Here is a 21,662-nt window from a genome sequence, read left to right on the forward strand (position 1 = left end):
TGCGAGCAGCGCGCCGTGACCTCGGAGCGGCCGCCATGGACTTCATAACATTGAAGTCTATGGCGGTCGCCTCCGGGTCGCCCCAAAGAAGCTCCGGACCCTTTTTCTAAGTCAGAGCGACTTGTGTCGCTCCTATTAGAACGGGTCCGCAGTTTCCCTATGAAAGGCGACCTACGGCGACCTGTGAGGCGACCAGGTCGCCTCACAGGTCTCCTCAGTGTGAACGGGAACTTAGAGAGATTGGATCATGTAGCATGGTGGCCTAAAAATAAACAACACATGCAGGACCATATTTTGTCATGTCTAATGTGTGCCAGGCATGATCCAGCAAATAGGAAGAGGAGAGTAGCACTGATGAGACAAGCTCCCATGGGACCATGGGAGCGAATACAAATTGATTACACATGTGAATTACCTAATACAGCACACCAGAACAAATTTTTGCTGTTTATCATGGATTCCTTCAGTCACTTGGTTAAGGCTTTCCCCACCAAAAACTGTACTGCCACCACTACTGCAAGGATCTTGGTCAAAGAAATATTTAGTCAGTGGGGAATACCAAAAGTTCTAAACAGTGATAATGGGCAAGGTTTTGTAGGTAATGTGATGCAAGAGACATGTAAGCTTCTTGGTGTCATACAAAAATTTCACATCTTCTATCACCCGGAATCTGCAGGACAGGTTGAACGAATGAACAGGACAGTAAAAAATGCTCTTAAGAAGGTTGTAAATGAGCAAGGTACAGATTGGGATGAGATATTACCTTTTGTTCTGGCAAACATTCGTTCCAGAGTTTGCAGGTCCATAGGCTTTGCCCCTTATGAAGCTCTGCTCGGCAGAACAATGAGAACGTGGGAACATCTAATAAGTCCCAGCAGCATTGGAAGCTGTTTCATTATCTGAATCATGGGTAGAGACCTTAAAGGATCATGTGATTACGGTGCATAAGGCTGTGTGTTTCACTGGTGAATGTACCCATAAAAGCTCACAGCAGTGGTTTAACGCAATGGGAGACACTAGAGAATACCAAATTGGGGATAGAGGGATGTTACAGGATTTTTCTGTGTTTCACCCATTTCCTAGGGCAAAGTGGAAGGGCCCCTATGCAGTCATAGACAAAATTGGACCTTCAGTTTACTTATTAGACTTGGGAGAGAACAGGTCAAGATGGAGTCATGCATGTCAAATAAAAGTTTTTAAAGGAAAAACTGATTTATTGGATGAGAGCATGGTCTAATTTTTTCCCCTAAGATTGTCTTTCAGGTCCCAGGAGTAATGGAAATGCCAGACGACCAAACCAAAATGAAGACTGCCCCCCTGGACAAGCCTTCCCTATTAACATATGTGTTGATAACAGCATCAATCACTCTACTAATTCGCATCATAAACATCAGAGTGGAAAAGTGTCAAGTTAAGGGATTCAAATGCTTACCAGTGGGGAAATCTGACCTAAATAAAAGAAGTTTGTTGGATCATACTACAGAACTTACAGTTTTAGAGAATTCAGAAGGCATCCAGATAGATGGGGATACTGTAAAGGGCATGGTTGGGGGGTGGATAGTTGTTAAATGTGAGATCATTATGCCAAAGTCTGATTACCTTATGGAATATGCTGTTTGGACTTACCCAGAAGGGAGTGATCGTCACAGGAGTACAAATATAATCTTATTGGAGACAAAGAATGGACCACAAATGGAAATGACTTTATAAAGGAATTTCACAATATTTAAGGAGGGTATTATATCCTGTAGCCCTCATGATATAAAAGACGGAGTCTATACAAAAATCCTAAATATATTGGTCACTAATTCAAGAGACTGTCCTACAATTTTACAGTGGCCAGAACATGGACTTTTTATTGAGCGGACTCAAACTTCTGTATATAGCGATGTTTCATATGTATCATTACCATTATTGTTGAATTTTACATTATTTAACATTCCAGAGAGTCTCCCAGAATCAATGAGATTATGGTTTAAAATGGTCTTTCAAACACACCTAAACCTATTTTGGGATGCTACACAAGGACTCAATTTTAAGAACGTTTCAAAGAGGAATCTGGGTACTGATATAATATGAGGACTCAGTTTGGGTAGTTCAATTTGGAATAGGATTGATATAGAAAGTCTAAATATAAAAGAACAAGATGTTGTGGGTGGATTACAGCAGATACTGCTTAAAGGAGGAAGAGTGGATTAAACACTCTATCTGAAATTAAAATAGATATTCAGAACATTCACACCATTGCTGCAGATTTGCATAACTTTCAAATGTCGGTGAGTGCACTGAATAAAACACTTCAAACCAATAATGTATCCAAGTCTATGGTATGTGGTATTATAGGAAATCTACTGAGTGAACACCTGAGCCTAGGGCTTCAAGAAATCAAACAAGGAGAATGGCCAAGAATAATGAACTCAACTTTATTATTCAGTCTTATCAAAGACAGTGGAGTTACTTTTAAGAACTTTGCCCTTGCTAAATTAAGGAGTCTGGATACTCTTTGCAATAAAGATCGTATCGAAAAGCAGGAAATAACGCTGACCGTAGACATCCCTACGTGGGCAACAACACCATTACCTGTATATAAGATGATCGTTCTTGGTGAGGTGAAGGGGAGGAATGGTACTAATATACTGAAACAACTTCTACCACAGAGCAGACTTGTCGTCAAGGACAATCGAGTGTGGAAAACCATGGACCCCAACGGCTGTACCAGACGTGGCCAGGCCTGGCTTTGTTCCTGTTCTTTCGAGTGGCTGGAGTACATAGATGGCTGTGCTGCTACACACTCTGGGAACTGCCTGGTTCAATTGCAAAAATATGAACCGGCCTGGAAGAGGATAATTCATGGAGAAGACTCAAAGGTCTGTGCATTGGGAGTACCCTTGTTCACGTGGCAGAGACAAGTTCAGTGCCAGGCACCTATCACAGGCTGGTGTGTGAACCTCACAGATGGACTAATGACGATTGGAGAGGAAGACATTCGAGCCAATATCCAGATGAATCAAGTATCTATGGACATTGAGCAAACCGATCTTGGCAATTGGGACTCTATGATTTCTCCCTTATTCAAGAAAATACCACCACTTACAGTTGAATTGGATACATTATTAAACAGGGATAGTAGGAAAATTATAGAGCTACAAGAACTGGTTAAGGAAAACCTCATCAGTTCTAGTAAAATTGCTAAAGAATTTCAGGAGCCTTGGTGGAGCATACCCGATAACACTTTTTCTCATCCACTATTGAGAACTCTTTCACTGATTTTTGTGATTATTCAATTTATATTAAAAGGCACAATGAGTCGGCGCACAATAGAAGAGATCTCAGAAGAGACTCCGACCGAGTCAACCAATGTCCGAATCGCAGCGAGACATCTCAAAATATGATGAAAAAAGGGGTCTCACTATATATACCAATATAAAGTCAGACCAAATAAATACTCTATAAGCGGATAAAAGGTCAGCAGGTTAAAAAAACATATAAAATCCAACTCTTGTAGGTTAATCCGATTCCTTAAAAAAATCCCTATATCTGTCTGAGGTGTATGAAGGTAGGAAAATATATCCTACTTGTAGACAACTTCCATAAGGTCAATCTATAACCAAAGGAGATATAAAACGACATATATGATGCGAATCCTCAAATAAATCCAAATCCGATTCCTTGACACTAATCATAAAATTCTAAAATATCAGTTCCCAGTGGAATAATAGCCTCCTTTCCTAAAACGACACAATATAAGATGAAACGACCTTGATAGTCGCAACAGCCAACTGAATCGCAGTAATAGTTCGCTAATTTACAAATAGTCTCACAAATAGATCAGTGATGATGCATGTGATGATGCATGTGTAACCAAAGAATAAATAAATAAATATATATATAGTGCTATGATATATCAATAAATAATTATCAATAAGATTATCAAATAACAATAAATATCTAAAGGTGTGTAAAAATTAAATAAATACGTATACAATCCTGATAAATAGTTCCAAGTGCATAAATCAATCTGGTGCAGTGATCAAAGCCCTTACACAAGCTCAATTTTTATCACTGCACCAACTGTATTCACTGCACATGGATCATCATTTGCACAAGATTTGTTTATATATATATATATAGATATATATATATATATATATCTATATATATATATAGATATATGTATATCTTTTATGCACATGGACTGTTGAGTGCACATAGAATTATTGATTTATATTTACTTTGATCACTGCACCAGATTGATTTATGCACTTGGAACTATTTATCAGGATTAATACGTTTTTTTAACCTGCTGACCTTTTATCCGCTTATAGAGTATTTATTTGGTCTGTCTTTATATTGGTATATATAGTGAAACCCCTTTTTTCATCATCTTTAATCATATTTTGAGACGTCTCGCTGCGATTCGGACATTGGTTGACTCGGTCGGAGTTTCTTCTGAGATCTCTTCTATTGTGTGCCGACTCATTGTGCCTTTTAATTGTTATTGGTATTTTAGTGATTAATACTAGAGTTGGCTGCATATAGAATCGGATTGAATCCAAATCTCAGAGTCATTAATTAATTTATTAATTTATCACGAGCTGCGGCATACTAGAGGAATCCTTCTACTCGGATACATACGTGACAGCGCATTTATCACCCCATATTTCTTATTCAATTTATATTAATATGTTTTTGGTTTGGTTTATATTGTTTTTGTAGAAGACAACTAAGAACAATCCAGAAAAATAAGGAAGACCTAGAGTTAGCATCAATCTTAAGAGCCAGGGATGTCTGAGCAGTTTGACTGGTTATGAATCGATTCTAATTCGAACCGATCCAAGTGGGGATATGTGTAGTAGATTTTATGTATATATATATATATAGATATATATGTGTGTATGTTTTATAAATTTTATATATATATATACTCAGGCACATAGGACAGGCCAGTGACAAGTCCATTTAACACATCAAAAAGTAAGGTTGGAAATATATATTCATCTAATTAGGCATTTCAAAAGGTGACTTGTTGACCAGAACAGAGACTGACCAAACCAGATTGACCTTTAGATATCAAAGGGGCAGGTAATGACCCTGTGCTAAGTTAATTTTAATAAAAGACACCTCAGCCTTTGAGAGCCAACCTAATTAGTGGTCAAAGAATGCAAATTGGGAAACTTCCTGAAAGATCACCTCAGCCTTTGAGAGCCAACTTATTTAGTAGTCAGAGAATGCAAATTAGGACATTTCCTGAAGGGTCTTATGACTGTAGTTGTCCATAGTCAGAGGGGGGGCATTATTCACCCAGAAAGACAAAAGCAGATCAAAGGCCTAATAAACCTGGCCAATCAAATTGCTTATACTAGTCCTCAATGAGGAAGACAAGGTATATATTACAAATGGGTTGTTTTGGCTAAGTTATGACAGGAGAAGCTGGGTTCTCTGAAGATAAAAGAAATGTCCTGTCATCCTTCTTGTATGTACCTCTGTTGACTTTGCTGAAGTCTCAATAAATGCATCTCTCTGGAAGAACTGGGTCATTGCAAGAATAACTCGCATTATAGAAATAATTAATACTACCACGAATAATATATCACTACATGTGAGAGCTAGTAGGAAGGGTTTTCCGCAAAGGCTGGTTAATACAAGACTAAAACAAGGGAAATTCTGCGACTTTGTGGAATGAGAAAATATTGGCTATGAAGTGGAGGGATAAACGAGACATCTACATGCTTTCCTCAATTCACAACAACACCTAAGTGCAAATCCCCAGAAGGAATGGCCCAATCCAGAAACAAGAATGTGCTCATTATTACAATTTGTTCATGGAGGGAGTCAAATTCAATGATAAAATGATCCAGCTATACCTTGCTGTAAGAAGAACCCAAAATTGGTACAAGAATGTTTTTTCAATTTGGCCATTTATAATTCATGTGTGATCTACTGCAAATCCACTGAGACACCCATATTCTTTCTTCGCTTTCAGGAGGAAATAGTCACTGCCTTTTTGTACCCTGAAGGCCCACCAGAAAGCATTCACACAAATGCAGTGAGCAGACTCCACAAATGCTATTTTCCCAAAAAAAAGTCCCTCCCAGAGAAAGAGGCCAAAGATGTAAAAAAAAAAAAAAATGGCAAGTGTGCTCCAGAAGAGTTAGATGAGACACCATTTTTTTTATTGCCCCCGGTGTTCTTCCCAACCAGACTTACCTGCATAGGTGACTGTTTCTGCAATTACCATACTTCTCTACATTATTAGTGAAGCATGGTAAATGTTGTGGGAGGCGGATGTGGGGGTATTTGAAGATGAACAATCGGAGGAGGCTCTACGGGCTGTGCAGCTGAGCTCTCTGAATGTGGCTCAGAGATTGTCTCAACTCTACATTTTGTACAGGACTCACTATACACCAGCCCGGCTGTTTAGGATGGGGAGAAGAGATTCTCCCACTTGTGGTCGCTGTATGCGGGACCACGGGGACTTAATGCATCTTCTCTGGCGCTGCCCCAAGCTTCATGTCTATTGGAAGGGTGTACTCACAACACTCTCGGGGGCCTTCGGGGTTTCGATACCGGAGGACCCTAAGGTTTGCCTGTTGGGTATTCTTGGTGGAATCCAGGCCCCTGAGCCGGCTCTGCAGGCCATTGGGCGAGCTCTGTTTCAGGCGAGGAAATTGATACTGAGGCGCTGGATTTCACAGAGGGCCCCACTGGTTAAGGAATGGGTTGCGGCAATGGGTGACACACTTAGATTAGAAAAGTACATATATCAACATAGGGGCAGCGCAGGTAAATTTGATCGCCTGTGGGCTCCCTGGCTGGCTGTGCAGGGTCTTGCCCCGGTGGATCTGGTCCTTAATAATCTACTGGCGGGGGTGAGATGAGGCCTGCGGACTATTGTTGCACGGGAGGTCGGTGTTTGCCCTGTTTATGTATGGTGTGTCTGGTGGGGGTGCGGGGACGGTTGGGACGGATTATTGTACATTTTCCTGTTGATTCTGGGGATGCTTGCTGGGAATTGCATATGCTATCACTGTGGGCTTTTTCTTGTATTTGATTATTGTACGTGTTCTGGACTCTGTTCTGTTTTTTGTTTTGCCTGAAAGCTTTAATAAAGTTTTTGCCTGATTTAAAAAAGAAAAAAAAGGAATCCACACTATGGGGTTGATTTGCTGAGGCTGGAGAATGCAGAATCTGGCACAGCTGTGCATGGTAGCCAATCGGCTTCTAAATTCAGCTTGTTCAATCAAGCTTTGACAAAGCAAATGTGAAAGCTGGTTGGGTCATTGCAGAGCTGCTCCGGACTTTGCACTCAGTTTTAGTAAACCAATCCCTGTATGTGTAGTCAGACAATGGACTATAGCTCTAAATTTGAAGTCTTCCAAGATTATTTTATCACAAATTATGACAGAATAGATACCATAATTTTGATAAAAATATTTTTTAACAGTCTTTTTGAACAATTCTTGGATAAATGGGATATATGGTCTTCTAATGGACATTTATTTTTAGACTGATTCTATGTATGACCTATATAAATCTAACTGCTCTGACTAATTTGAGATATATTTTCTTATTATTTTTTCTTTTTGTTTCACCTGTTGTTCCTGTTTTTTTTCGGTATCAAGGAAAGGTATCATTAAATAAGCTTTATTATATATAAAAAAAAAAAAAAGTATGGTAAATGTTATTTTGAGTACCTGCCATTTGCCTTCACACACCTCATGCCTCTGCCTGCTCCTGATCTGACTCTGGCCTGTTATACGACCATGCCTCTGCCTGCTGCCTAAACTGACCATACCTCTGCCTGCTCCAGGAACTGACCCTGGCCTGTTTATTGACGATGCCTCTGCCTGGCATCTAAACTGTCTATAACTCTGCCTGTTCTGCAACTGACCTTGACCTGTTATTCGACCATACTTCTGCCTGCCGCCTAAACTGACCATACCTCTGCCTGCCCTGGAACTAACCCTGGACTGTTTATTGACCATGTTTTTTTCCTGCCGCTTGGACTTATCCCTTACCCTGCTACTGTTGTAGAGGGATTCATGATAACACAGGGGTCTCACATATGTGAGGGGTTTCAGAATATTTTTTTTCAGATGGAGAAAAATGGGATTTTTGTACTTACTGTAAAATCTGAGTTCATTGACAGATGCAGCTCTCAATTATTCAGAACCACAGGGTTATACTGCCCCCTACAGGAGTAGGACACTAGGAAAAAAAAATGCTTGGCTACGCCTATGGGCAGTCCTAGGTGGTATACATCCCCCTCTCTGCTATAGGCCTTCCGTTTAGTAACAAGCAGTGTCAGAAGTATTAAAACTCCATAAAGGGGTGGGTGCTGTGTCCGTCAATGAACTCATAGAAATGGATTTCACGGTAAAAACAAAAATCCCATTTTCTCTTCCGTTCATTGACGGACATTGCTCTTCATTAATTATTCAGAACCACAGGGGAATCCCCAAGCAGTGTCAAACACGAGAGGTGGGACAACAAAAATCCCAAGGCAGAAACACAATAGCCAACCCGGTAAATAGGAGCTCAACAAAAAACAACTGGAGCCCAACCTGAACAATACACCTCCAAAGAGGGAACAGACCCTCTAAACAGCCTGTAAAACTTTGCGGCCAAAGGAAGCCTCCACAGATTCCAACACATTTACTTTCTAGAACTTAGTGAAAGTGTGCATTGATGACCAAGTGGCCGCCTTGCAAACCTGCGAAACTGACACTTGATGACGTAAGGCCCAAGAAGCACTAAGCACCCGAGTAGAGTGTGCATTTACCAGGAAAAGAGGAACCTGACCCTTGCTAGAATAGGCTTGAGTCACCGTCTGTCTGATCCATCTGGAAATGGTCGCAGACTGTCCATGATCACAAAGAGTGAGTCTGATCTCTGAAAAGACCCTCAGTCACCAGACCACATCCAGGGCATGCAAAGAAAATTCCTTAGGATGTTTGGGCCTGGGACACAGGGAAGGCAAAACAATGTCTTTATTCAAATGGAAATCAGATACTGCCTTAGGAAGGAACGATGGACATGGGCGAAGAACCACCTTATCTTTGTGGATGAACAGGTAGGGGGTACGACAAGATAACGTCACCAGCTCCGACACCCTGCGAGTAGAGGTGATAGTCACCATAAAGGCCACCTTCTGGGACAGCGTAAGCAGGGGAATATCCCGAACATTTTCAAAGGGAGGCTTCTGGAGAACAGAAAGCACCAAGTTCAGATCCCAAGGCAGTAGAGGAGACCGAACCGGTGGAGTCAAATGTCAAACCCCTTAAAAAAAGGTACGCACTGGGGAGTGCGTGGCCAGGAGTCACTAAAAGAAGACTACCGAGGCCGACACCTGGCCCTTGATGGTACTCAGGCCAATTTCTGTTCAACACCTCATTGAAAAAAGGTCAAAATCCAAACCACTGAAAAGGAATGAGGGTGAACTACAAATGACCCACATCACAAAATGTACGATTTCTACGTACGATGGTAGATCTTCCTATAGGTAGACTTCCTAGCCTTCAGCAGTGTCATGACCCAGGCAAATCTCTATCTTTCAGCACCTAGCTTTTGCCAGTCAGGCCATCAAAGCCAGCGACTGTAAAGCAGGATGGAAGATCGGCCCTTGGGACAGTAGATCCTCTCTATAGAGGCCAGACCAGGGGCACTATAATTACCAGAATCGTTTCAGCCTTGATCCTGTGCATCTTTGGCGTCCGCCAGAGAATCCCATGACCTTGCCACAAACCTTGGTACCTTTCTGTTGAGCCGGGATGCCAACAGATCCACCTCGGGAGTTCCCTACTAAAGACATAGCTGATGAAACACGTCCGGGTGAAGGGACCACTCCCCTTGGTTCAACACCTTGAGATAGCCTGCCTCCCAGTTTTCCAAACCTGGAATGTGTACAGTGGAGAGGGCCGGAACTAAGGGTTCTGCCTACCGGAGGATGCCGGCTACTTCCACGTCTGCCAACACACTCTTTGTTCCTCCCTGGCGAATGACATAGGCCCCGCTGTGGCATTGTCCAACTGGATCTGTACCAGGGAGCCTCTGGAGTCGATCCGTCCAGTGATCCAGGCACAGTCTGATCGCCTGAAGTTCCAAGACATTAATCAGTAGTCTGGACTATTCCAGCATCCAACAACCCTCAGCGGAACTCAGTCCCAGAACACCTCCCTACCCGGACCAATCACACTCTGAAGCAACAGGTCTTGCATCACCGCAAAGAGAGCTTGCAATCAGTTCAGGGACAGATGCACATTGGAAGGGAAGAACCATTCTGGAGGGCATGAATGAAACTATCTTGTAACTGGATAGTTTCACTTTGTGGACCCATTTGTCGTTTACCAAGAAGGTCCACAAGCCTTGAAAGGTTTTGAGCCCTTGTCAGTGGACCCCCAGGGACAAAAAAAACTTCTTGTGAGACGAGAAAGATGGGCCATGTCTGTGACAAGGTTCTTTCCCCTTCCAAGACTGTGGAACTGTGGACGACTCTTCCCCACTGTGAAAATCTTAATGATGTCATCCAGGGTAGCCCCAAACAGGCAATTGCTCTGAAAGGATAAATCAGTCAGAGCTTAAGCACATTTAGGCCACAATATACGCCTAAGCGCCAGCTAAGAAATTAGGGGAGCCTTGTCCAAAGAGGCATCACAGACAAACTGCAGCCCCTAGACCAACTGGTCAGCGAACCCATCAAAAGAAGAATCTGCTCACCCTCTAGGTCATGGCGCAAAAGTTTTTCCCATTCAGTTAGTGTTTGTGACACCAGGGCAATGGCCAGGACTGGCCTAAGTGCCGAGTCAGCAAAAGTGAACATATTGCTAGCCACAGACTCTGCCTTTCTTTCAGCCGGATCTTTAAAAGTTGGAGATTCCTCTACCGGAATCATGGTTGCCTTGTTCAACCATGGGGTACTTCACAGCAAAGTGTTTAGGAACCACAAAGGGGCATTTTGGATGCTACCATTCTTTATAGACAAATTCATCAAAATAGGAAGGATAAGGAAACACTTTTGCCATGCGAGACAGCTTGTGGGTGCCAAAGGGGACTGGCACTGCCGCCGCATCCTCAGCTGCATCCTCAGTTTTTAAAGTTTCCAGCACAAATGTAATCAGTGTGTAAACTAGCGCCTTGTCGTGCGCAGCCACAGATGGGGAGGAATCATCCTCACTATCTGATAAATCAGGGAGTGTGGCTGCAAACCCCACAGGGTGGGCCAAGACCACGGCAGCTGAGTCAGATTCAGGATCTGATGAGACAGATGAGGCAGGGGAAGGTGGGGGTGTTTTTTTGATAGCCCTCTGCCCAAAGGCCACCTCCACCAGGGAAACAAAGAACTCCAGGACCGCTGTCAGTGCATCAATGGGTGTTTGGGACCCCGAGGGACCTGCAGCCTCCAAGAGGGAAACAGGTGGGGAAACATCTCCCTGAGACTCCATAAGTAAAAAGGGGGACCCACCACAAAAAGAGTCCAGCACTGCGATAGGACACCCCCACTGCGCTGGTAGCACCACCGGGTCACCAGTAAACAGAGCACCCTACAACCTGCAGCAGAGATAATTGAGCTCCATGTGCAGAGTCAACACCAGGGAAAAAGGAGGAGCTTCCACAGCCAAAATTTCCACCCAGAGGCTCCACTGTCATGGCCGCCATTCCACCAGGACACCGGACCAACCAAACATGGCCGCCAGACTACACAAACATAGCCGCCGGACATAGACACACTTCTAAACCTTGTGAACAGCCTTCCCAGAAGAGTTGAAGCTGTTATAGCTGCAAAGGGTGGGCCAACTCAATAATAAACCCTACAAACTAAGGTTGCCAATAAAGTTCATGCACATGTAAAGGCAGGCGTCCAAATACTATTGACAATATAGTGTATGTCCCTGGAATACCTTACGGTGCTCCTTGGATGTTGGGCCTCTGTATGTGACCAGGCTGTGGAAAAGTCTCACAAATGTGGTATCACCATACTCAGGAGGAATAGCAGACTGTATTAAGGGTGCTGTTCTTGGTATGTACATGGTATTTGTTAGAAATATTGTACAAATGGACAACTGTATGTTTAAAAAAAATATATGTTTTCATTTTCTTTTCACATTTTCCAAAAACTTGTGGAAAAAATGACATGTTCAAAAGACTCATAGAATATACGTCAGGGTGTTTGCGTCTCAAAATTGGGTAATTGTGTGGGTGTTTCCATTGTCCTGGTGCTCCAGGGCCTTTAAAAGTTTAATAGGTAGTAAAGAAATGAGTGTAATTTATGTCCCTAGAATGCCTTGCGGTGCTACTTGGATGTTGGGCCTCTGTCTGTGGCCAGGCTCTGAAAAAATCTCACACATGTGGTATCGCCATACTCAGGAGGAGTAGCAGAATGTATTTTGGGGTGCAATTCTTGGTATGTATGTGCTATTTGTTAGAAATATCTTATAAACATACAGTGACAACTTTGTGTAGAAAAAAAAAAAAAAAAGGTTTTCATTTTCTTTTCACATTTTTCAAAAACTTGTGGAAAAGAAATGACATGTTTAAAAGGTTTATTATGCCTCATAGAATATTCCTTGGGGTGTTTGCTACTCAAAATGGGGTCATTTTGTGGGTGTAATTTATGGCCCTAGAACCCCTAAAGGGGGCTCCCTGCATGTTGGGCCCCTCTATGTGGCCAGGCTGTGGAAAAGTCTCACACGTGTGGTATCACCATACTCAGGAGGAGTAGCAGAGTGTATTATTTATTTTTTTTATATATTTTTATTAAAATTTTGCAAAAATACAGGAAACAATACACAGAGCAAGGGAAACAGCTCACTTGCAGGTATAACATTACAATTGTATTTAACTGAATCATCAAAACTGGATGGATCTAGAATGCAGAGGAATAAAAGGGACCAGGAAGGTGAGAGTGGGGGGGAGAGCTCACCCGTTACCTTGTTGAGAACAATGGTTCAAAGTATAATTTTTGCTGTATAGGAAAGAACAACTTAAAGAGTGCAATGACTGATTAGGAAAAGCATAGTCTATGAAAGCTTGCCAATGTTTGCAAAAGCGTTTATAAGAGGGGGGGGGGGTTGTAATCCGTGGTTATCCTTTTTCTATATAATAGCAGAATAAGTTTCTGTTTGACTTGGGGGATGGAAGGATATGGCATTGCAGTCCAGTTCCGCAGGATAGTTCGGCGAGCAGAGAGGAGACTTATAAGTATCCAGTCTTTGCTAAAGGAGCGGTGCAATGCTGATCAGGTTAGGATCTGTTTGTCCCAGTATCCGAAGATTAATAAGAGAGGGTCTTTCGTCAGATGCAGTAGAGTGACACAATGGATGAAAGATATTACTTGGTCCCAGAATGTTGATATAAAGGAGCATGACCAAAAACGATGTGAGAGTGGGGGTCTTGGATGTTTGCAATAAGGGCAGGATGCTGAGTCCGGGTTGCTTTTGTCCATAAGAAAAGGGATGTAGGCTCTGTGTAAAATCTTCATCTGCGTTTCCCTCCATTGCTCGCATTGGGCGAGTTGGATAGTTTTATTATATCCTTGCAATAGTTTTGAAGAAAGATTGGGGTCCGGAAAGTCTTTGTGCCAAGTATTGGTTAAAGAGGATGTGAATGAGGGGACGGTTTCTTTGGCCAACTGTTTGTAGATTCCCGATATGTTATATGAGCCTGCCTGGAGAAGCGGATCAAGAAAGGAAAGTTTGAATCGCTTGCTCCCATGCATACATGAGGAATGTATAAAGTTTGTACATTGCCAAAAGTAAAAGACTTGCGATGACGGGAGAGAGAACTGCCGTGAGATGATTGAGAAGGAAAGAGGTGTTCCTGTATCTTCTGGGCATAGGAAGGAGAACTTTGTGAGACCTTTATCTCACCAGTCTGTGTAGATGCTAAGTCCATGCCTGGGATGAAACCGGGGTTCCCCTGGATGGGGATGTCTCCGGAGATATAAGGTGATAGATGAAGAAGTTTGCGAGATTCCCTCCAGGCAATAATTGTATCCCTAAGGATTGCATTCTGCCTCAAATCATGCGGGATATAAGTTAATTTGCAGTGAAGAAGGGCCTTCAAGGAGTATGGGTGGGCCATAGCTGATTCCAGGGTAGAGTTAGAATACTTTGTAGATCCAGAAATCCAGTCAAGGCCTATCCTGAGCAATGCAGATAGATCGTAGAGTCTGATATTGGGAAGACTAATACCCCCTTCATTTCTGGAAAGATATAGTTTCTTTAGGGCTATGCAAGATCGTTTCCTTTGCCATATGAATTTTAAGATGGATTTGTTCAGCATTTGTATATCTGAGTGTTTTAGAAGCAAGGGGATAGTTTGCATCGGGTATAAAAGGCATGCAAAGCTGACCATTTTGAAGAGGTGACACCTTCCCAGAAATGAGAGGGGGAGATCTATCCAGTTGTCAAGTTCTCGGGTAATTTTTTGCAACATAGGCGGATAGTTTAAGGAGTATAAAGAGGCGGGAGCTTCTTAATTTTAATACCAAAGTATGTAATGTGCGATTTGGCCAGGGTAAACGGGGATAGGGTTGACCAGGGTGGGGTAGAAGAATTACCTAGAGGAAGTATCTCACTTTTACTAAAGTTTATGCGAAGGCCGGAGAAGGTTTTGAAGGCTTCAAAAGTGAACTTTATGACAGACATGTTGGCTGTAGGATCGGCAGTGAAAAAAAGGACATTGTCCGCAAAGAGGGCAGTGCAGAGATCATGTCCGCCAACATTAATGCCGTGGAGGGGGGCACAATCAAGGAGGAATCTTGACAAGGGTTCTAGAGCCAGATTGAATAGCAGTGGGAACAGGGGGCATCCCTGCCTGGTACCCTTGTGCAGGGGGAATTTATCCGAAAGAAGGCCCGCCACCATCAATCTGGCTGTAGGATGGAGTACATGGATTGTATCAAGGACATAAAAGGACCGGAGAATAGTGATGGACGAACATCAGACGGGGCGGTTCGCGAACGCCAGCCGCAATTTTTCTCAAGAGTCCGTGAATTAAAGGGATTAAAACCAGCTGTTTCCACTCAAATTCCGGGTTGGGCAGTGAATGGGGGAAGTACTGGCTCTGTAGAAACTGTGGGCTGCCAATTAGGATATGCCAGCGCTTCAGGGAGGACACTATGGGCTCTATGGGCCTGTCTTCAAATACGCGGTGGCTGCGGGCCACTACTCGTGCTAGCCACCGCACCAGCTTCAACTGCACTTATGGGACTCGCCACGTCACCAAGTCTTACTGCAGTGCTGGTTGTATTAGGTCCAGGGTGTACTAGGCCGCTCGTGCTTGCCAGATCACGAGAAGTGTGAGCGGCACTAGTATTGGCACTCTGCTGCATATGAGAAACATCCGGTTCTTGCATCTCAGCAACTCCTGAATGGGGTCGGGTACGTCTGACCTTTGCAGGGACCCATCCGTCTTCGGAGCTGTTTGTCAGGGAGCCGCTGCTGTCTACAGGTTCATATACTGACCCTGATTCTTCCAGTGAGGCTTCCCCATCGCTCTCATCTGACATGGTCACTATACTGTAGGCCTCTGAACTACTGTACCACCGTTTGGACATTTTATCAACTAAATTTACCGGTACAGTAGTGTGACTAACAGGTAAAAAAGCACCTGGTTGTCAAGGACTATTTGGTCGCTACAAAAAAAACTGCCAGTGCTAGCAGAGATCAGGCCTGACTCTGCTAAGGCAGCGGTTTTGTGTGATTTGTGTTTTTTGGAAGTGACAGTAATCTATTGATTACTACATTTGCCTGGGTAGGGTGGGCTGGGTGGAGGGGCTAAATGCAGGTGCTGGCAGGAATCAGTGCTGATTGTCCAAACGGCTTGTTTTGCAAACACTAAACTATGGGGACACTAGTATAGTTCTGATCAGATATTGATCTGTTCAAACACTATACTAGTAATGGAGGTGTGAGTGTGTGTGTTAGTGTACTTGACTCAAACTGACGCTAAATAACGGTGGTGTGGTGGGACCCTGACACTAACTAGCCTAACTAGCGTCACCCGTGACACTAATACAGTGATCGGTAATCACTGTATATAGTGAACACTGTGACAGGGCAGTGAAGGGGTTAACTGGGGGAGATCAAGGGGTTAAACCTTTATAGGGGATAGATAGCGGGTGGCCTAAACCTATTTGGGCCTAGTGCAAGCACAAACTGGGGTCACAAGTGACACTAATACAGTGATCAGTATTTACCAATATACTGTATTTAGTGCACTGTGTGATAGGGAGTGAAGGGGTTAACTGGGGGTGATCAAGGGGTTAAAACTTTATTAGGGGATAGATGGCGGGTGCCCTAACCCTATTTGGGCCTAGCGCAAACTGGGGTCACAAGTGGCACTAATACAGTGATCAGTAAAAGATCTGTATACCACTGTATATAGTGTTCACTGTGGGGGGTTTGGGGGGGGGGGTGATCAAGGGGTTAAATTTGCCTATGTGAGGTAGTGTCAGTGTAGTGTTACACTCATGTTTTTGATGCTTCTCCTTCTTCTCCTGGACCGAAAGGGCTCCAGGAGGGAAAATTACATCACTTCCCCTGCCTGTGTTTACATTACACAGGCAGGGGACATGATGCCATTGGCTAGAACCGATCACCAGATCCATACCAAAAATCATTGGTCTGCATCTGGTGACTGATTGGTTCTCAGCCAAATCAGACCAGGATCGTCTCGCAAGGCGCGCGGGAGCACCCGACGTAGGTTTACATCGCTGGACCTAGCAGAGCCACTTTGCCACAGTAGTATCCATGTGAGCGGTCGGCAAGTGGTTAATTTGCCTTCTGAGTTCTGTAAAATCTCCTATGGAATAAGCACACAGTTCCATGTGGGGCAGTAAATATGTTTTCCCTAAAGCGTAGCCTGTGTAATGGTCTTGGGAGAGAATTTTTTTAGGGAATTATGGGAAAATTAGGCTTGTGACCAATGGGTTTAGCTATGGAAACATTTTTGTACTGTACTGTACTGTTATTTTTCACATAGATCAGGCCCAATTGTATTTATACTTATTTGTTTATAGGTTAACAAAGAAAAGTGAATTAAACATTTGCTGGCATTTATGTCTCTGTTTAAAACATAATCTTATATATACCATTTTTATATGGCTCTCTCTTCTCTACGGTCCGCTTTTTAGATAGACACACTAATAACAAAATAAGTCGCGCTACAAGTGATATAAACTAAAAAAAAACAGGATAAAAAGGTCTGGTACTGCCGGTGTCACACCTCCATCCCTAAACATAATATACAAAAAAATCCCAAAAGGGAAAGAGGGCTGCCCTGGGACTTTAAATTAAGTGGACACACAGGGGCCAGGCAGATGTATGATGTAAAACAGTTTATTGGTGATAGAACAAATCGTCAAGTGTGGCCATATGTACATCAAAAAGTAACACATAAGAACATATATGTATATACATGCTTGTAGGTACAATCGAAAACAGTGCATGGGGAAACTGGTGCATCTTAAGCTCAACGCGTTTCATGAGAATATCTCACTTCTTGAGGAGTGGATGCTATAGACGGGTCTAGAGAGTACATAAAATAACATAATCAGGTATAGGAATATAAAACATGGTATCTAGTTAGGTATGTGAACTCATCAGAGACCCTATGCAAAAGTAACATACTTACAGGTATATTAAGCCCAAATGAACAAAAAGGCAATGTAATTCCCAGGCGGCGGAAAGGGGGCATAGTCCGGGAGCTGGAGGCCTGAGATGAGAAGACATCCTAATGGGAAGCAGATGGAGGACAAAATAGAGCCAAAAGAGGAAATAAAAAGATGTCCTAGAATGTCCATGTATGCTGCTAGAAAAAACATATATGAGTTAAAGCGGAGTTCCGGCCACAAAATCAACATAATCGATTTTGTGGCCATCCGCTTGCTCTTCTTCACCTGAAAAGGAATTGGATAGTTAGGATTTTTTTTTTTTTACTTACCTTGTAATTGTAGAAAGAAATACTCACCTATTTTCCACTTCCTCCCTCTGTGGCCGCGGCCCGCGCCGTCACTTCCGGTTTGCAATGATTCCTGGGAGCTGAACAGCATCGATCCCAGGAATCAATGCGCCTGCACCGGCCCCGCTCGTCACTTCCGGTGGCATGCCCAGAAGCTGTGTAGGAATGCGGTGCCGCACCGGAAGTGACGAGAGGGGCCGGTGCAGGTGCATTCTGGGAGAAGAAGACACGGAAGACGACGCAGAAGAGGATCGCGCTGGCTTCAGCTGCCAACAACAGAGATGGTAACGCTGTAGAAGAAATTTTATAAGTGAGTATTTCTTCTTGCAGGTAAGTGCGAACCGGGACAGATCAGAGGCTAGCCATTGTGGAATGTACTAGCCCTGACTGTCCCGGGGGTATGTTCATTGAAAAAATGTTTTTGTGGCTGGAACTCCGATTTAAGTTGCCAATGAAGTACTGCATCACATGATAATGATCACAGGAAGTAAAAAGTTGTATGGATTTATATATAATGTAATATAATATATAAAGAATATATTCAAATATATGTATAAGATGCTGCATAACATGATATTGCTAGTAAAAAGAAGTATAGTTGGGAAACCATATGAATGTGGCAAAAAGTGGATGGAAAAGAGAGATGGAGAAGAAAAAAAAAAGAGTAGGGAAAAAGGACAAAGGAGAAAAGTGTAAGAAATAGAAAAAAAGAAAAAAAGAAAAAATGAAATAATCACCTTGCTACAGTGCCTTGCGAAAGTATTCGGCCCCCTTGAACTTTTCGACCTTTTGCCACATTTCAGGCTTCAAACATAAAGATATAAAACTGTAATTTTTTGTGAAGAATCAACAACAAGTGGGACACAATCATGAAGTGGAACGCAATTTATTGGATATTTCAAACTTTTTTAACAAATAAAAAACTGAAAAATTGGGCGTGCAAAATTATTCAGCCCCCTTAAGTTAATACTTTGTAGCGCCACCTTTTCCTGCGATTACAGCTGTAAGTCGCTTGCGGTATGTGTCTATCAGTTTTGCACATCGAGAGACTGAAATTTTTGCCCATTCCTCCTTGCAAAACAGCTCGAGCTCAGTGAAGTTGGATGGAGAGCATTTGTGAACAGGAGTTTTCAGTTCTTTCCACAGATTCTCGATTGGATTCAGGTCTGGACTTTGACTTGGCCATTCTAACACCTGGATATGTTTATTTGTGAACCATTCCATTGTAGATTTTGCTTTATGTTTTGGATCATTGTCTTGTTGGAAGACAAATCTCTGTCCCAATCTCAGGTCTTTTGCAGACTCCATCAGGTTTTCTTCCAGAATTGTCCTGTATTTGGCTCCATCCATCTTCCCATCAATTTTAACCATCTTCCCCGTCCCTGCTGAAGAAAAGCAGGCTCAAACCATGATGCTGCCACCACCATGTTTGACAGTGGGGATGGTGTGTTCAGGGTGATGAGCTGTGTTGCTTTTACGCCAAACATAACGTTTTGCATTGTTGCCAAAAAGTTCGATTTTGGTTTCATCTAAAAAAGATGTCTGAAGCTAAAAACCCCAACCACCCGCCCGGCGCTTATGGATAAAATATATCAGTATTTAGGGATAAAATTATAAAATATAAAATGATAATATAATAAATATCCAAAATATTAGTAAAATATCTTGAATGATCATATAAAATTGTGTGTATCCTTGTAATACACCAGCAGCTAGAAAAAACATATATGACTATATAGAGTTATAGCGGAGTTCCGGCCACAAAATCGACATAATCGTTTTGTTTCATCTGACCAGAGCACCTTCTTCCACATATTTGGTGTGTCTCCCAGGTGGCTTGTGGCAAACTTTATATGACACTTTTTATGGATATCTTTAAGAAATGGCTTTCTTCTTGCCACTCTTCCATAAAGGCCAGATTTGTGCAGTATACGACTGATTGTTGTCCTATGAACAGAATCTCCCACCTCAGCTGTAGATCTCTGCAGTTCATCCAGAGTGATCATGGGCCTCTTGGCTGCATCTCTGATCAGTCTTCCCCTTGTATGAGCTTAAAGTTTAGAGGGACGGCGAGGTCTTCGTAGATTTGCAGTGGTCTGATACTCCTTCCATTTCAATATTATTGCTTGCACAGTGCTCCTTGGGATGTTTAAAGCTTGGGAAATCTTTTTGTATCCAAATCCGGCTTTAAACTTCTCCACAACAGTATCTCGGACCTGCCTGGTGTGTTCCTTGTTCTTCATGATGCTCTCTGCGCTTTGAAACGGACCTCTGAGACTATCACAGTGCAGGTGCATTTATACGGAGACTTGATTACACACAGGTTTGTTTGTGTGTTTATCATCATTAGTCATTTAGGTCAACATTGGATCCTTCACAAATCCTCACTGAACTTCTGGAGAGAGTTTGCTGCACTGAAAGTAAAGGGGCTGAATAATTTTGCACGCCCAATTTTTCAGTTTTTTATTTGTTAAAGTTTGAACTATGCAATAAATTTCGTTCCACTTCATGATTGTGTCCCACTTGTTGTTGATTCTTCACAAAAAATTACAGTTTTATATATTTATGTTTGAAGCCTGAAATGTGTCAAAAGGTCGAAAAGTTCAAGGGGGCCGAATACTTTCGCAAGGCACTGTATATGTGCATTTACACTGCAATCTGGTAAGGAGCGTGTATATTGGTGGAGGTGTCACATTTTCCTGCACATTCACATTGGTTATTTATCTTCTATATCTGGTAAGGAGTACATAATCAGTGTGTAATCCTTTCGATTGTTGGTGGAAGTTCAATTTACACTACACTCATGGATCATTAGAAGTTCCTTTTGGACTGCCACATTGTCTATTTCCCCATGTAGATATATGTGCGATTCCATATACATCTGGTAAGGAACTTCTAGATCATTTGATGGTATCACTGTGTTGCATATATAGGCACCCTTCTATTTTTACTCTGGTAAGGAGTACCTATCTATCACTTTTATCACCTGTTTTTGGTTTACACGATTGGTGATAGTCTCACGTTTGTGAGCGCACATAATTCTTTTTCATCAAGTTTTGTTGGTTTTACGCTATGGCGCTTTTTGTTTTATATTCCATGAAATTTCCATGCATTATTGTGGTCCTCTGAGAATCTTCGCATCAACTCCGGCAGATTTCTTCAGGTTTCCACTGGGTGTCTCTGTTTCCATCTGGAATTCTCTATATTGTCTTCTGGTAAGCCTAATTCCATAGGGTTATCTACAGACACCTCATTCCATCTGACTCCTCAATGGACTTTTATGGACATTATTTTTATTTTATATCACTTATAGCGCGACTTATTTTGTTATTGTTTTTTTGGGGTGTTGGTCACACTTGAAGTTGCTGCTTTCACACATTCTTTGCACTAGCGCAGTTGTTTTTTCTTTGTTTATTTTAGATAGACACACGTCTGATGATTATTGATTCGTACAATTTTTGTGAGCGTATTATCAGTTATCATTTTCTTACGGCTCTGTCATGTGAGAATGTGGGTCAAGCTCTCTTTTTTTTATGGTCCACTTTTTAGATAGACACACGTCTCTGATGATTATTGATTCATAAAATTTTTGTAAGCGTATTATCAATTATAATTTTCTTACAATTTTGTCATGTGAGAATGTGGGTCGAGCTATCCTTCACTTCCTGGGTTTATCCCCTAATCAAACAAATAGGATTAGC

General features: G+C 42.3%; 1 protein-coding gene and 1 pseudogene across 2 annotated transcripts in view; one reads left to right on the forward strand and one right to left on the reverse strand.

Annotated features, from left to right (window-relative positions):
• The window catches only part of SNX29 (sorting nexin 29), a gene marked incomplete at its 3' end in the record, with an annotated part of 1,499,164 nt that overhangs the window by 356,644 nt on the left and 1,120,858 nt on the right, over nucleotides 1-21,662 (reverse strand). The window lies entirely within an intron of this gene.
• On the forward strand, nucleotides 595-4,856 carry LOC309558816 (annotated as a pseudogene). The gene is made up of 2 exons: nucleotides 595-3,272; nucleotides 4,661-4,856. The product of its transcript is annotated as an uncharacterized misc_RNA (transcript).

This window comes from Pelophylax lessonae, assembly GCF_965119305.1.
Source record: "Pelophylax lessonae genome assembly, chromosome: 6".
Lineage (NCBI taxonomy): Eukaryota > Metazoa > Chordata > Amphibia > Anura > Ranidae > Pelophylax > Pelophylax lessonae.